Below are 14562 nucleotides of genomic sequence, written 5' to 3'. Positions count from 1 at the left end.
TGTTAAATAACCTGCTATGCGCGTTATTCAGTGTGCACCAAATTTTTTATGTTATTTCTTCATAGACAGAAAAAATATTAGTCATTTCTTAAATAGACTGGTGCTTTAGTGTTTACACTTTGTTATGGCATTTACGTGTTGCCATTTGTTTGCTCTGTGTGATGATTTAAGAATAAAAGATACAATTCAATATTCCAAGATATGTAATATTGTTTCAGATGTTACTTTTCAGTTATCATGAATGAGTGTGTATATTTCTCTATTTTAAGGACTTATTGTGATAATATTTGTTAAATGAGACAGGAGTCAGTGTATAATGTGATGTTTTTGTCTCTTTGTTTGTCTGTTCATCCATTTGTTCTGTCCATCCACATGTTGTAGCCAATAAAGTAACATTGAAGTTACAACTTTTAGAAATTTCAATTTTTACTTAGCATTATCGGATATGTTCCTTACGTCGTAACTACAATCCCCTTCCCTTTCATGAATATGACCTACCGAATTAGACTATTTACCGGATTTGTAATCACTTAAGCAACACGACGGGTGCCACATGTGGAGCAGGATCTGCTTACCCTTCCGGAGCACCTGAGATCACCCCTAGTTTTTGGTGGGGTTCGTGTTGTTTATTCTTTAGTTTTCTATGTTGTGTCGTGTGTACTATTGTTTTTCTGTTTGTCTTTTTTATTTTTAGCCATGGCGTTGTCAGTTTGTTTTAGATTTATGAGTTTGACTGTCCCTTTGGTATCTTTCGTCCCTCTTTCTTTAATTACTGATTACCAATTACTGATTACCAACTTTGTGAAAACCAAAAATTTGTTTTTCTAATGAGCATAATTTTAAGGGTTTACTATTACTAAACATGGCATTTGTTTTAATAAATGTATGTATATATAAAGTTTTTAGCAGGTTTTCATTTGGGAATAGTGTAGGCATATTAATACATTGTTAATCAAAAGATGATCAAAGATGTTTTAAAATCATAATGGTCAATATGTCAAGACTTTTAACTTAAATTATTATAGATTTTTAAAAACATTTTAAAGTTATTTTTAATATAGAGGCTAAAATATTTCTTGGCATATATTACGAATTGGTGAAATCCCACAATTTGTTTTTCATATTTCATGTTAATTTTAACATATCATTTTAATCTGCCTGACTCAACTGTTAAGCAAGGATCTCACACTATTTATTTATATACTGCAACTATGCTATTTGCGCAGTCAAATTGCATTGACCGTATATTCATTTGTGATATACAGTCACTGACTGTATATCACCTTGTTTATTGCTTTGACAATTTGCCTTTTTTCTACCTGTTTCTAAGCCTTGTACAAATAAAATTTATATTTTGAGACAATGTTTGGTTATTCTGTACTTTTACTAGTTTTTTTCCACAGTTATCTACCTTATACCTGTACGTCACTTGACAAGAAATTAGTAAGAACCACACTGTTTATTTTTTACAAATCGCCTCAGTTTTTCTACCAAGTTCTGATGGGTTATTGTTGAAAGACGTTATTGTTTGGTAAATGTAGTGTTTCATTTAATTTGGAAACACATGTTAAAATTATGTCATTGATGCCAAAATTACGGGTCTTACTTCAAATTATGTTAATTTTAAATACTGAGTCATTGTTGTTCTTGCCTCCGGATCCCTGTTCCTAGGGTCAACACATAACAGGACTTGTCTCTAACTGTGAACTTTTTTTCTTCCTATGGCAGGGCTTTTCAAATTATTTGTTTAGGTGAAGTTTAGGGTCGGGGGTTTAAAATATTTGATTTTGAATACACCATATCACCATTTGTCTGTCATTACTGGGAACCACAAAGGTATTGTAAAATTTTGACAATATTATAAAAAATAAAGGACACTAAAATGAAAAGATGATTGCTATATGACTTCATAGTACAAGAGGCAAAGATTCTCCAGTCAAGTGACTCAGATTTTTTAAAAGCTATAAGGTCTACTCCTTTGTACTTGGTATGAATTCAATTTCCATGTGTGCTGTCCTTTTGTATGTGTTTCTTGTGTATGGTGCTAGAAGTTTTCTCATTGAAATGATCATCATGTTCATCTTTTTAGTTTCCTCTATTTCCTTTAGGTATATGACGTATGTTTGACACTTTAGTGAACAAACTATATCAATGTGATCTTTTAATTGTCATAGAACACTGTCAATTTTACTTAGTACTTAATCAAAACTGCAACTTTTTCAAGAAACAAACATTTGAAAGTATAATTCTATACAGCAATTTTTTTTAGAATTTTACATTTTATATTAGAAAAAGCAAGAAATGTTGCGATTTTTTAAATTTCGGAAAAAAATCAATGCCTTCAGATTTTTTTATCAAAAGGAATTTGTGTCTAGAATATTCACATGGAAAAAATATTAAAGTATTATTTAATGTATTTAAAATAACAAGAATTTTAAAACACTGGATCATAATCATATTTATAATGTAAATTTTGGAGAAATATTATGGTTATTGTGTGAAGTATTTTATACTAAGTTTGGGAACCTTGAGAGGCATTACAAAATATAGAGAGAAAAAATTCAGAAGTGAATGTTTTAATGTTGGTTTTTTATTTGAATTGTTTTTTGTTTGGTCTTTTAAGTCTTACTTTACACATTGTTGAAAGTCATGCAGTAAGTTACGTACAACAACTTCAACATCATTTGGACAATTCTGGATATTTGTGCACTTCCTTGAACATTGACTTTGTGGTACTTTTTACCCTCAAAATCATTGACAGTTGGTACAGATCTGTATCCCATGAAAGATGATAAATGTACATTGAATAAATAAAAACTTTTTGCCTCAAATAAGAAAGAAAACAATTTTTAAGATAAGAATAGAGATTTTTGTTGTTTTATCAGATTAAATGTATGTAAATGAATATGATAAAATTTATAGTATGAATATAAAAAAGCATGGAATTTTTGTGTAGTACTGAAATGAAGCTTGCATATTATGTAAGGTGAGGATTTTTGTTTTCAGTCAACTGTATATTATGTTATATTCATTCATCTCCAGTCATATTTTACACTTGTATTTATTATTGTTATAGTTATTCTTGATAACTACAAATGTTAACATATGTATGTATTTTAGATGAATATTATCTGGCGTAAAACTATTTTTGTCTACTTTTTTTGCTTTTCATCTATACCTATTGTTTCCATTTCCAAGTTGCAAGGTACTTTAATAAGTGTCTTACTGTATTTCATAAATACTAAATTTCTTATCAGTATTAATTCACATGTATAGCTGTAAAATTGAAAACTAAGTAATGGGAGGGTTTGTACAGAATTTATACAAAGTTTTAACATATTGAAAGGTATGAAAATTTGTACAGGACATTTTTAAGAAAAAATGATGGATTGAACCTGGTATTATGTCTAGCCAAACATCATGCGTAACGGCAATGATAAAAATACTGCTAAAAAAACAACATTACATGACAGGAATACAGTACAAATAAATACAAGAACAACCAGGACAGAGAAATACATAATATAAAAGTACATTTATACATGTAACCACAGAATAACAAAGAACACCTAAAATAAATTCGGGATTAAGTTTGAAATGGTGTTATTTGATGTATTTTATAACAATTACTAGAAAATTCCTAAAGAATTCTGTTAGTAAAACGGACAATTCCTGTCATGTAATATCATTTCAAGCACGAGGTTTGGCTAGCCAAAAAACCTGGTTCAACCAACCATTTATTTCTTAAAATGTCATCTACAAAGGCAGTTGTTATCTAATAGTTTGTTTCTATTTATATTGCATTGTCATTTGTTTTTGTGGCTCTTCAGTATTTCTGTTGTTTCGTTGTTTTCCTCTTATAGTTGATGTGTTGACATCAGTTTAAGACTGTAACCCGGATTTGTTTTCTTTCAATCAATGTATGACTTTTGAACAGCAATATAATACTGTTGCATTTATTCAAAACGGATTGTTATAAATACTGAGCTTATGATACCATCGGGGACTGATAGTCACCCTGGTACCTTTGATAACTATTGTATCGATTCAGTGCTGTGAATAATCAGAACAATATACATGTACTATAAATTTCATTAGTCCGCAACGCTTTACTAGATATACATTCATTATAAACGCGCACAGTCTTTCATTTGAAAGAAGAGATTTAAGATATGTGTTAATTGTCCAGTAAAGTAGTCCATGTAATGATCTAGTCAGACACTTTGTCTGATCTCCTATAAATATTTTTTTATTCAACCTTGTCGTGTAAAAGATTTCGAGTCTGCCATCAACACTTGGAATACTTAAAAAGATTTGTAAGCCGAAAATATACATTTGTGTTCAGACTCTATTTCTATTAAAACAAGAGAGAAGATACTTCGGTGGCCTCATGTAGATGGGACCATAAAAAATCTTTTCACATGCAGGAAACAAAACAATACAAAATTGTTTCTTAATTTATACGGTAAACATTACAATATAAAATTGTTTCACATATGAGAATTGTGTAATGTACTGGTATTGATGAATGCATATTTGAAGATTTTGTGCTGGATCCCTCCTAACTAAGGTTCATTTCTTATCAAGACATGGAGTTCCTTTTGGAGACCTAACTATTCTAGTGACCTAATTAGCAATCCGTCAGTGAGTTTGTGTGGGATCTCGTTGTAGGTGCATTTAACTCCGACCTTAATGGACTAGGATTATCAGTTTTCTTGCCAAAATTCAGGGATTCTTCACCTCTGAAAATTACCATCGTGATAAAGCCACGAAAACTGAAAGTGGCATTAAACACCATCAACCAAACATGACGCTTATTAAGTCACTTACACGAAATGTAAAAATTAATTGACGACATTTCAAAGAAGAATTTCTAGGGTTGTTTTTATCCAGTCATTGATTTAAATATTTAACGCACTGCTTAAAATGCACTCGAATAATGTCGACGATACAAAAGGGCTCAAATTAAGATACAACGACAAAATATGACTTTTATGTAAAAGATATTCATTCACAGTATAAATTACTTTATTAAATATTTAAGCTAACAACAAAATGAAAACAAGTACAGTATTGTACACCCACAGATAATTATCACAAACACACACATACTATTACTAGCACAAACATAGGAGCATTGAATCATACCTCTCGCCCACCACATGCATAGTCATCTCTGAAATTCAAATTAAAACAATCTAACAGTTCTCTAATTTTATAATGTCAAAAAATCAACATATGTTTAATAAGGTGTTATCACACATCACACAGGATTATTTTTGGCAAAATTTTTCATTTATTTATTTTTGGCTTGTTCATATTTCCAGTCCAAATTAGTTCAAACATATTGAATGCAAAAAGATCAGCAACACAAAAATAACAATTATGTGAATACGAAAGTTTTCATTCGCAAACTGGCTTTTTTAATTGTGAAATGACCTTTGTTAAGGCTTTATTAATTATAAATTATCGTTGGTTATCCCAATAAGGCCCTAAAATGAACTCCATTTCAAGATATGAAATAAACCTTATGAACTTTGTGATATTCTAGCGTCACTGTTTATTGCGTTTATTGCAGACAAAACGAGCGTCTGACGTACAAACTTATAAGTCTGATATCTTTGATAAGTTATCCTGTTGGAATGATCGTTTAGAATGTTGACAGTCATGAGCATATACAAAATGTATGACAATTGAGACTAATATTATATACTAGTAATTATTATTAAGGAAAAGTAGAACATTTTCTACATAAGAAAATGCCTGTACCAAGTCAGGAATATGACAGTTGTTATCCATTCATTTGATGTGTTTGAGCTTTTGATTTAGCCATTTGATTATGACTTATATCTAGAAATTGACTATGAGGGTCGGTTGAAAACAAAACTTTACGACAAAAGAGATGATTTCAGCTTCCAAATGGTGAAGTTGAAATCATCACTTTGTAAATTTTACGGACGCCATCACGAGTTGGTTGACCGTTATGGAATATCCGTTTCACAGATGATATCGGATATGTTCCTTTTGTCGTAACTACAATCCCGTTCCCTTTTGATTTGTAATTGCTAGCAATAACGGATGGCACCCTTCCCCCATTGCCAGGTGAGCAGCAGCCATTTTGAAAATTTCAAAGTCAAAGAGCACATTAACAGATGTCTATTAACATTGTTGTAAAGTTTCATCAATTTTGGAGCATTTTGAAATTTTTGAAATTTTGCTGTTTCCATGGGTCCTCAATGCTCTTCAACTTCGTACTTTATTTGGCCTTTTTAACTTTTTTGGATTCGAGCGTCACTGATGAGTCTTTTGTAGACGAAACGCGCGTCTGTCGTATATAAAAAAATAAGTCCTGGTATCTATGATGAGTTTATTATAGGCTTTCGTAAAATTTAGCAATGATTATAAAGTAATTAGAAATCAACAATGAATGACCTTGGGCCATTAGAAATTTTGCCATTTTTTTAAATTAAATTTTACAAAAGTAAAATTGGATTTATTCTTTTTCATCGACAGAAATACCTTTGCATGTTAGAATTAGATTCAATATTCTTAAAAGAAAAATAACGAAATTACTGAACTCCGAGGAAAATTAAAAAAGGAAATTCCCTTATCAAATTGCAAAATCAAAGATAAAACACAACAAACGAATGGATAAAAACTGTCATATTCCTGACTAGAACAGGCGTTTTCTTTAGTAGAATATAATGGATTTAAGCTAGTTTTATAGGTAGCTAATCCTCTTACTTGTATGACAGTCGCATTCAATCCCATTATATTGACAACGATGTGTAATCAAAACAAAATATACATACTAGTAAAAGGAAAAAATGTCAAAAATAGGGGGACAGCAGTCAACACTGTGTTATATTTAATCACTATGAAAACAAACAAATATGTAACAAAGAAGCAAAAAAGGCATATAGACAAAGCACATTAGCAATAAATAAAGATAAGAATACAAAACAATAACCATACCACAATAACATAATGACGAGATGTATAAGTACAGGGCCACGTCATGTTACAAAGAAACCCAGAAGGCATATAACAAAGCACATTTGCAAAATACATTTTTTTTGTACCATAGAACAATAACACAGCAACGGCATGTATAACTACAGAGCCACGTCAAATGGATATCATCATAAATAAACTAAGCAGTCAAAGTAATATTCATCAGGAGAAATTATTTTGTTATCTCGGTATTTTTTTTTTGTAGCTGACTTTGAGGTAGGTACTTTGCTCATTGTTGAAGGCCGTACAGTGACTTATTGTTGTGCAATTCTGTTTCATTTTGTCTCTTGTGATGATTGTCTCATTTGCAATCATACCACATCTTCTTTTCTTTTTTTAATTAGCCACCTACTCTAGACTTAGTATTTTTAAATGGACAAACCTCTTCACCACGTATCAAATAATATAAGTTTTCTTGGAAATAAAAGAAAAATTTGGATTGCACGTTATTAAAGTACAATAATCTATAAATTAACAGTCATGTTTATATAGCATTGAGTAAGCACACATCATGTCCTGGTTTGAAATGGTGCGATTCAATTACAATGACAGAGAAATTTATAACCCTACTTATCATTTTTTTTTTTACATTTTCAAGTTTTATAGGAAATTTGTCCTGTTTAGGTTAAACAATCGATCACTCTTAATATTTTTAATCTTGTTATATCTTGTATAAAACTAGCCTGGCCAGTATTCATATGAGGCGGTGAGTGACAACCAGACAGTATTTACAAATTATGCTGTGAACCTTTGTTGCATACATCCATTCCATTCAGTCCCTAGTGAATAGTTTTGTCTCATTGGCAACTTTATCAAATCTCTTCATTTTAAAAAAAAAAATTATGGTTAAAGCTTATTCCCAGTTGTTTGTGAAAGCTGTTGGTTCCTGTAAATGCAAGTGTCTCAAAGGTTCTTATATAAACACAAACAGTGTTTTTGGGTGCTTTTTGTTGTTGTAGGTGCTGTGCATGAATTGATTTTGTGTCATGGATAGATACCCCATATTCTTTGTTTTTCTGTTAGATAATGTCTAAGAAACTCATCACTGAGAACTAATTGGTTGAACAATATTTTTCCAGCTGTTGTTATTGTTGTCCATAAACTTGATGTTTTTAAGTCTTTCTATGGACAACAAAAACAACAACCTAAACAACAAAACTTTATTTTAAGGGGGTCACAGAGTTAGATATACAACTAATCGTCCCTTAAGTCCCCATCATAGAAAAGCATAATGTTGTTTCAAAGACTATATTTTTTTGGTCACCTTGGGCTCTTATATTTTTCAATGGGAATGGATTACCCGGTACTTAAATTCCTATTTGACTTTAATTTCCACTGAATTCCTATTGTGTAAATGTTCAAATTTAAGTTTTTAAATTATTTATTTTAATTTGTGTTTTTCTTTGCTTTCTCCATTGCTTCTTTTAAATGAAATATACTTTAAGCTTCAATTTGTTCTCTTAAAGTTTTAAAGGGAGAAATTATTAATATTTAGACTTCCTTCCATGGGAAGTTATAAACCATATATTGTAATTTCACAATGTAATATGTTTTAATACAAACTGATGTCAGATTCTGATGAACATAGACAAGCTTGGTTTAGAACGTTAAAGCAATGAATTAAGTAATACCTGTAAACTTTTCAAATCATTCTTTACAATATCAATATGTATAGAAACTTTCTGGCTCGATTTCGATTCAATTGAAATAAGGTCTAATAGCAATGTAAGTATGCTTATTTTACCCCTTGCACTATTTTGACTTGACTGTTTTCTGCAGAAGTTGTTAAAAAGTTGAAAAGTTTGGTTTGATAAAATAAATTGCAATTCGAACAGAACTTTAGATGAATTGCAATAGGTGGAATGCAAGACTTACATTCAAGTGACAGTAATATCCTTATGTAATTAAAAAGTAAAATCACAAAAATACTGAACTCAGAGGAAAATCAATTCGGAAAGTCCATAATCACATGGCAAAATCAAATAAAAAAACGCATCAAAAACGAATGGACAAGAACTGTCATATTCCTGACTTGGTACAGGCATTTCCAAATGTAGAAAATGGTGGATTGAACCTGGTTTTAAAGCTAGCTAAACCTCTCACTTGTATGACAGTCGCATCAAATTCCATTATATTGACAACGATCTGTGAACAAAACAAACAAAAACAATAGACAAATATGTCACAAATAGGGGTACATAGTCTTATTCGGTAGGTCACATTCGTGAAAAGGGAACGGGATTGTAGTTACGACATAAGGAACATATCCGATATCATCTGTGAAACGGATATTCCATAACGGTCAACCAACTTGTGATGGCGTCCGTAAAATTTACAAAGTGATGATTTCAACTTCACCATTTGGAACTCTTGGTTTAAAAATGAAAATTCACACAATTTAGAAGCTGAAATCATCTCTTTTGTCGTAAAGTTTTGTTTTCAACCAACCCTCATAGTCAATTTCTAGATATAAGTCATAATCAAATGGCAAAATCAAAAGCTCAAACACATCAAACGAATGAATAACAACTGTCATATTCCTGACTTGGTATAGGCATTTTCTTATGTAGAAAATTGTGGATTGAACCTGGTTTTATAGCTAGCTAAACCTCTCACTTGTATGACAGTCGCATCAAATTCCATTATATTGTCACCGATGCGTAAAGAAAACAAACAGACACAATAGGAAAAAATGTCAAAAATAGGGGTACAGCAGTCAACATTGTGTTATCATCTTAATCACTATAAAACAACAAATGTAACGAAGAAGTACAAAAAGGCATACATCAAATTAACATCCTCATTTTGATTATATTATACGATTTTATTTGTCTATGTAAAATACACCCATCAAGGAAGGAGGGTTTTGAGTACTGGTGTAAATCTGCGCGTTTGAAATTCGCATAGAATTCGTTCAAAGTATGACGGGATGCATAAATACAGTCACGCAAAATAGATATAACAAAAAACTGACTTAACAGTTAAAGTAATAATAATAAATAAAATAATAGTGTGGTTCAAAGTACATAAGTACAGAGTCACGTCAAATGTATATCACAAAAAAGTGGGTTAACAGTAAAAGTAATATTAATAAATAAAAGAATTTTGTCATTCAAAGTATGACAAGATACATAGGTACAGAGTCACATCATAAAATAATTTTGTCGTTCAAAGTATGATGGGATACATAAGCACAGAGTTACGTCAAAAGGATATCTCAAAAAACAGACTTAACAGTAAAAGTAATATTAATAAAGACAAACAAAAGAATAATATAACACGTTATTAAGATGATAAACAACGTCAGTACATTTCCCAGGGATAAAGATTAAATGGACATATATTAGTATGTTCATAATACTTCCGAACTAATATGATCTTTTAAAATTGATACAGATTTTGGTTATCAGCAATGTATTCTTTAATTGGAAAAATTAAGCTATTTGATCTGATTATCATATGGAGGTTTGCAGAAACCTGATTACATGTAATTCTGAGAGAAAAAGTGACCAATGCTATGAAATATAGGCCCAAAGAGTAGACAAAAAAAAGAAGAGAATAATGGGATGTCTAAATATAAAGAATAGAGTAAAATGATATAAAAATTGAATTATACAAAAAAGAAGGTCTCCCCACATACAGACTCTCATATATGCTAGAGGGGGGCGGTGCACAAGATAATTGATAATCCTATATGTCTAATAACAGTCCAACTCGACACACTGATTGTTTCATTTTGTAATTTGTTAATATCAGGTTCATGTAGGAGAACATGATGTAAGATCCAGCATGTCAGAGGCCTTTAAGGTACTTGGATACTGTCCCCAGCATGATGCATTGTGGGATCTGGTTCAGCTTGACGATCATCTTAGATCTTATGCTGCCACCAGAGGCATTCCAAAAAAAGACATAGAAAATGTCATCAATTAGTAAGTCAAATAGTCAGAAAATATTCCTATTTTGTTCTTTCTTTCCATCTTTTGTGAAATCATATTTTGTTGTCAGAATATTAAAGATTTGATTCTTTAATGGTAACAAATTAGAGTAAGATTGGTTTGTTGAATTATTAATAAAAGTAAATAAGGGAACTGAGGATGTCAAGGAGACAGATACTAAACCATAAGTCCTTTTGAAAATAATCATCAAATGACTGCTCTATTTCATAATGATGAGGAGCTCACATATTTATAAATCTTCAAAATGATCTAACAGAATTGGAAACAGTGACATTATATTATAGCTGAGACGAACAAAGACATAGAAATAAGAACATGCAGTATGAGTGCCAATGAGACAAATATCTGTCCAAGTCACAATTCGTATAAAGTAAACAATCGCATGTATATCAATATTTAAATCAATTTTCTGTCTTTGGATAGCATCTCTTTAAAAAAATAATTAAACTGTCTGCAATGACTTACGCTTCTAAAATACAAAAGTTTTAGGAATACTTTAATTATCTGCTTACTATATATATATAGCCATTTTAACACTTGTTACCAATATTTACCAGTTCCAAAGGCATTAATCTGATTTTCTTACTTTTAGTTATATAAAAGAATTAAAGTTAGAGGATCATGCAGGAAAAATGGCAAAAAAATTGTCAGGCGGTACGAAGAGAAAGGTAAATGATTTAACATATGTCTGTAGGAAACAAGAGATGCATGTACAAAATCAAGTATGTACAAATGCCATTTTGTCCATTTAGGAGATAAATGTAAAGCATCACCAGTAAACTCAATTTAGCGACCATCAAATCACCAATTGATGATGTCAGAGCTTAAAATACAATATTGTTATCTCCAATCAAATGAAACTAACTGAAAACAGTGTCAAATCATCAATTTAAAATCTGTCATACTTGGTCTGCACTTGCGCGTAAGTTTTCATGGCATCAGGGTTTGTGATGTTATCCAATCAAATTAAACATTACAAACAATTTTGCATTAGAATAAATGTTTAACTGACTTAAAAAAAAAAATCAGTGCATATACTAAATGTGTCCTTTAAGATTTTTGTGTTTCTATTGAATTAATTAAACTTTTTTATGTTTTGATATTTGGTTTGATATATTTAATATATTTTTGGCTTAAATGAGACAATAACGAACTTTAAGATAAGAATAAATATTGTTGTTGTTTGATTAAGATGTAAGGCGAAAAATGAATAAGATTATATAGTCTAGTCTGAAAGTATGGAAAGTTTTGATCTGTGTAGAACAGAACTGAAGTATGTAATGATGAGGATTTCTGTTTATGCAGTATATTATGTTATATTTATTTGTCTGTAGCCTTATTTTGTACTTGTATTAATTATTGTTATAGTTATTCTTGATAACTACAAATCTTTACATATGTATGTATTTTAGATAAATATTATTTGGTGTAAATTTGTTTTGTTTTTATTTGTTTTGTTTCATCAAAGCAAATGATTGTGCTAGGGGATGATTATAGCCTGCTTTTAGTATAAAGTTTTTGCTATTTGCTTCTTGAGGTATGCTAACTTTCAATAAAAAAAAACTATGTAATGCAAGATACACTTTAAACCATAAGAGTAGAATTAAACAGAATAAAGTGAAACAATTTCTCTGAAACCAAAATAGATGATTTAGGTAGATTCCATTATCTTGTATTATTAAATAGCAGAAAACAATTGGTCCAGGTCTTAAATGAAATATGCAAATTTGGAGGGTGGGATATTATTGATGATAAATGTGCTTCCAGGGAAACTTATTGATCCTTTAAATAAACTAATTTTTAAATGTTTCTAATTCAACAAAATTATTAGAAATTTGAACATTGTTTTATTAGTATAAATATTGATTCTGTTATCAGTGAATTAAAACAAATATAATTGTTGTTCACATATGTACATTTAATGTTAAAAAATATGTTTAAGAAGTAGTTTATTTAAAGGATCAATAAGTTTCCCTGGAAGCACATCTATCATCAATAACAATAAAAGTTATGTTTGACTTGGTTTTTGGTTAATTGCCTACAGCGCTTACAGTGCTTTGATTTTTATAGGTAAACTATGCAGAAGTTCAACCAAAAGAAATTTTAGTCATTAAATTCTAGTCTACAATATAATAGAGTGGACATTGATGAAAATCACATAGATTGTGCTCAGCTCAGCTGAGTGACACTTGTTCGGGTTTCACATAATAAAAAGCAACTTCAGTGGTAAAGTGACCAAAGAAATAAATCGACAGTGATCATCAACCTGTAAAAACTAACCGTGAGTTCTAACTCTAAATAGGCAAGATGTGTTTGACTTGGATCTTATTCAGTTAGGATTGCGAGTTTTGCTTTGGTAGGTTGGTGGTTTTCTTGTGGTACAACTCTGTCTTTCTGTGCTGAAAGTGGTGTTAAATTGTCAGTTATAGATGTAGGCCTCTATAGAAAACAATGTACAACAGTTTTCTCAAACATAATCAATAATTAATTTGTATACGTAACAGGCTTTTCTGTACTCATTCAGACATGTTCAAACCATTTGAAGATTACTCTCATGACTGAGTGAGGTTGCTTTAAAATTAATTTCAATTCATCTTTTACTTAATATGAACTTTATAAATTTTATTTTGCTTTAATATTTTACGTATTTTATAAAAAAAAATATTAAGATAAACGCAATAGGCACATTTTAGTTTAAGTGAGAAAATGTTTTAATGAGTATTTCATGAGTTAGTTCATCCTTAAACATGTTAAAGTTGTCTGTAGAAGTTTTGTTTGAAATTTTAGGTGGTAATTTATTCCAATCTTTGATTGTTTGGCTGAAGAATAAAGAATTAAAACTGTCTTTGTTGCATTGGAGTTGTTTGTATGTTTGTTGATGGGTAGATCTTGTTTTGGACTGGCTTTTTATGAGAATGTCCAGAAATGGTGGAACTTTTGAAGTCTGGTTTTTAGCCCACGTTCTTTTAGGGTTTGCCAGTTTAGGTTGTGAAACATTTCAGATACACTGATTCGCTCCTTAAAGATGCAATGACAGTGTTTTCCTTCTTTCTCTTTTTATATAGGAGTACAGCTGTTTAGGTTGTTTGTTGAAACATTGCAGGTCTGGTTCCACAAAACCAGAGAGCTACACGATCAATAACAGTCTTGAGCGGCAAATTAACAAATACACGTATATGTATAGATATTGCTAAAAAAAGCATTATTAAAGAAAAATCAGTCTCATAAGTATAATTTGAGTAGAGGTTATTTTCAAAGCTTCGTTGTATCTCGCTTACCCTTATTGCTTTTAGAAATTAAAATATACGGAGATTCGTTAAACAAGTAACTATTTATTCGACAGGATAAATTATCATCGCATTCAAACATTGTTTCTCCTAAAGGCTTTTTCAAGGCAGCTTATTATTAAAGTAAGAAAATTTGATATGATTAAGAAAGAGACACATCTCCACCAGAGACCAACTGATGTAGATGTTAGCAACAATATATATCTCTGTATGACCTTCAACAATAAAGAAAACAAGTCATACAAGAAAACTAAGGATTTTATTTATATGTAAAACAATAAACGAAAAACAAATGTAATACAAGA

At 30.5% G+C, this 14562-nt stretch overlaps 1 protein-coding gene across 1 annotated transcript in view; it reads left to right on the top strand.

The window, feature by feature from the left end:
- LOC139489210 (cholesterol transporter ABCA5-like) overlaps window positions 1-14562 on the top strand; it is a 197493-nt gene that overhangs the window by 77012 nt on the left and 105919 nt on the right. The window contains exon 34 of the transcript XR_011656162.1: window positions 32-459. The gene's annotated coding sequence lies outside the window, so the exon portion shown is untranslated. The remainder of the gene's footprint in view (window positions 1-31; window positions 460-14562) is intronic.

This window comes from Mytilus edulis, chromosome 9 (assembly GCF_963676685.1).
Source record: "Mytilus edulis chromosome 9, xbMytEdul2.2, whole genome shotgun sequence".
NCBI classification, from domain to species: Eukaryota; Metazoa; Mollusca; class Bivalvia; order Mytilida; family Mytilidae; genus Mytilus; species Mytilus edulis.
The sequence above is the reverse complement of the archived record's forward strand: the minus strand, read 5'-3'. Positions and strand labels throughout refer to the sequence as shown.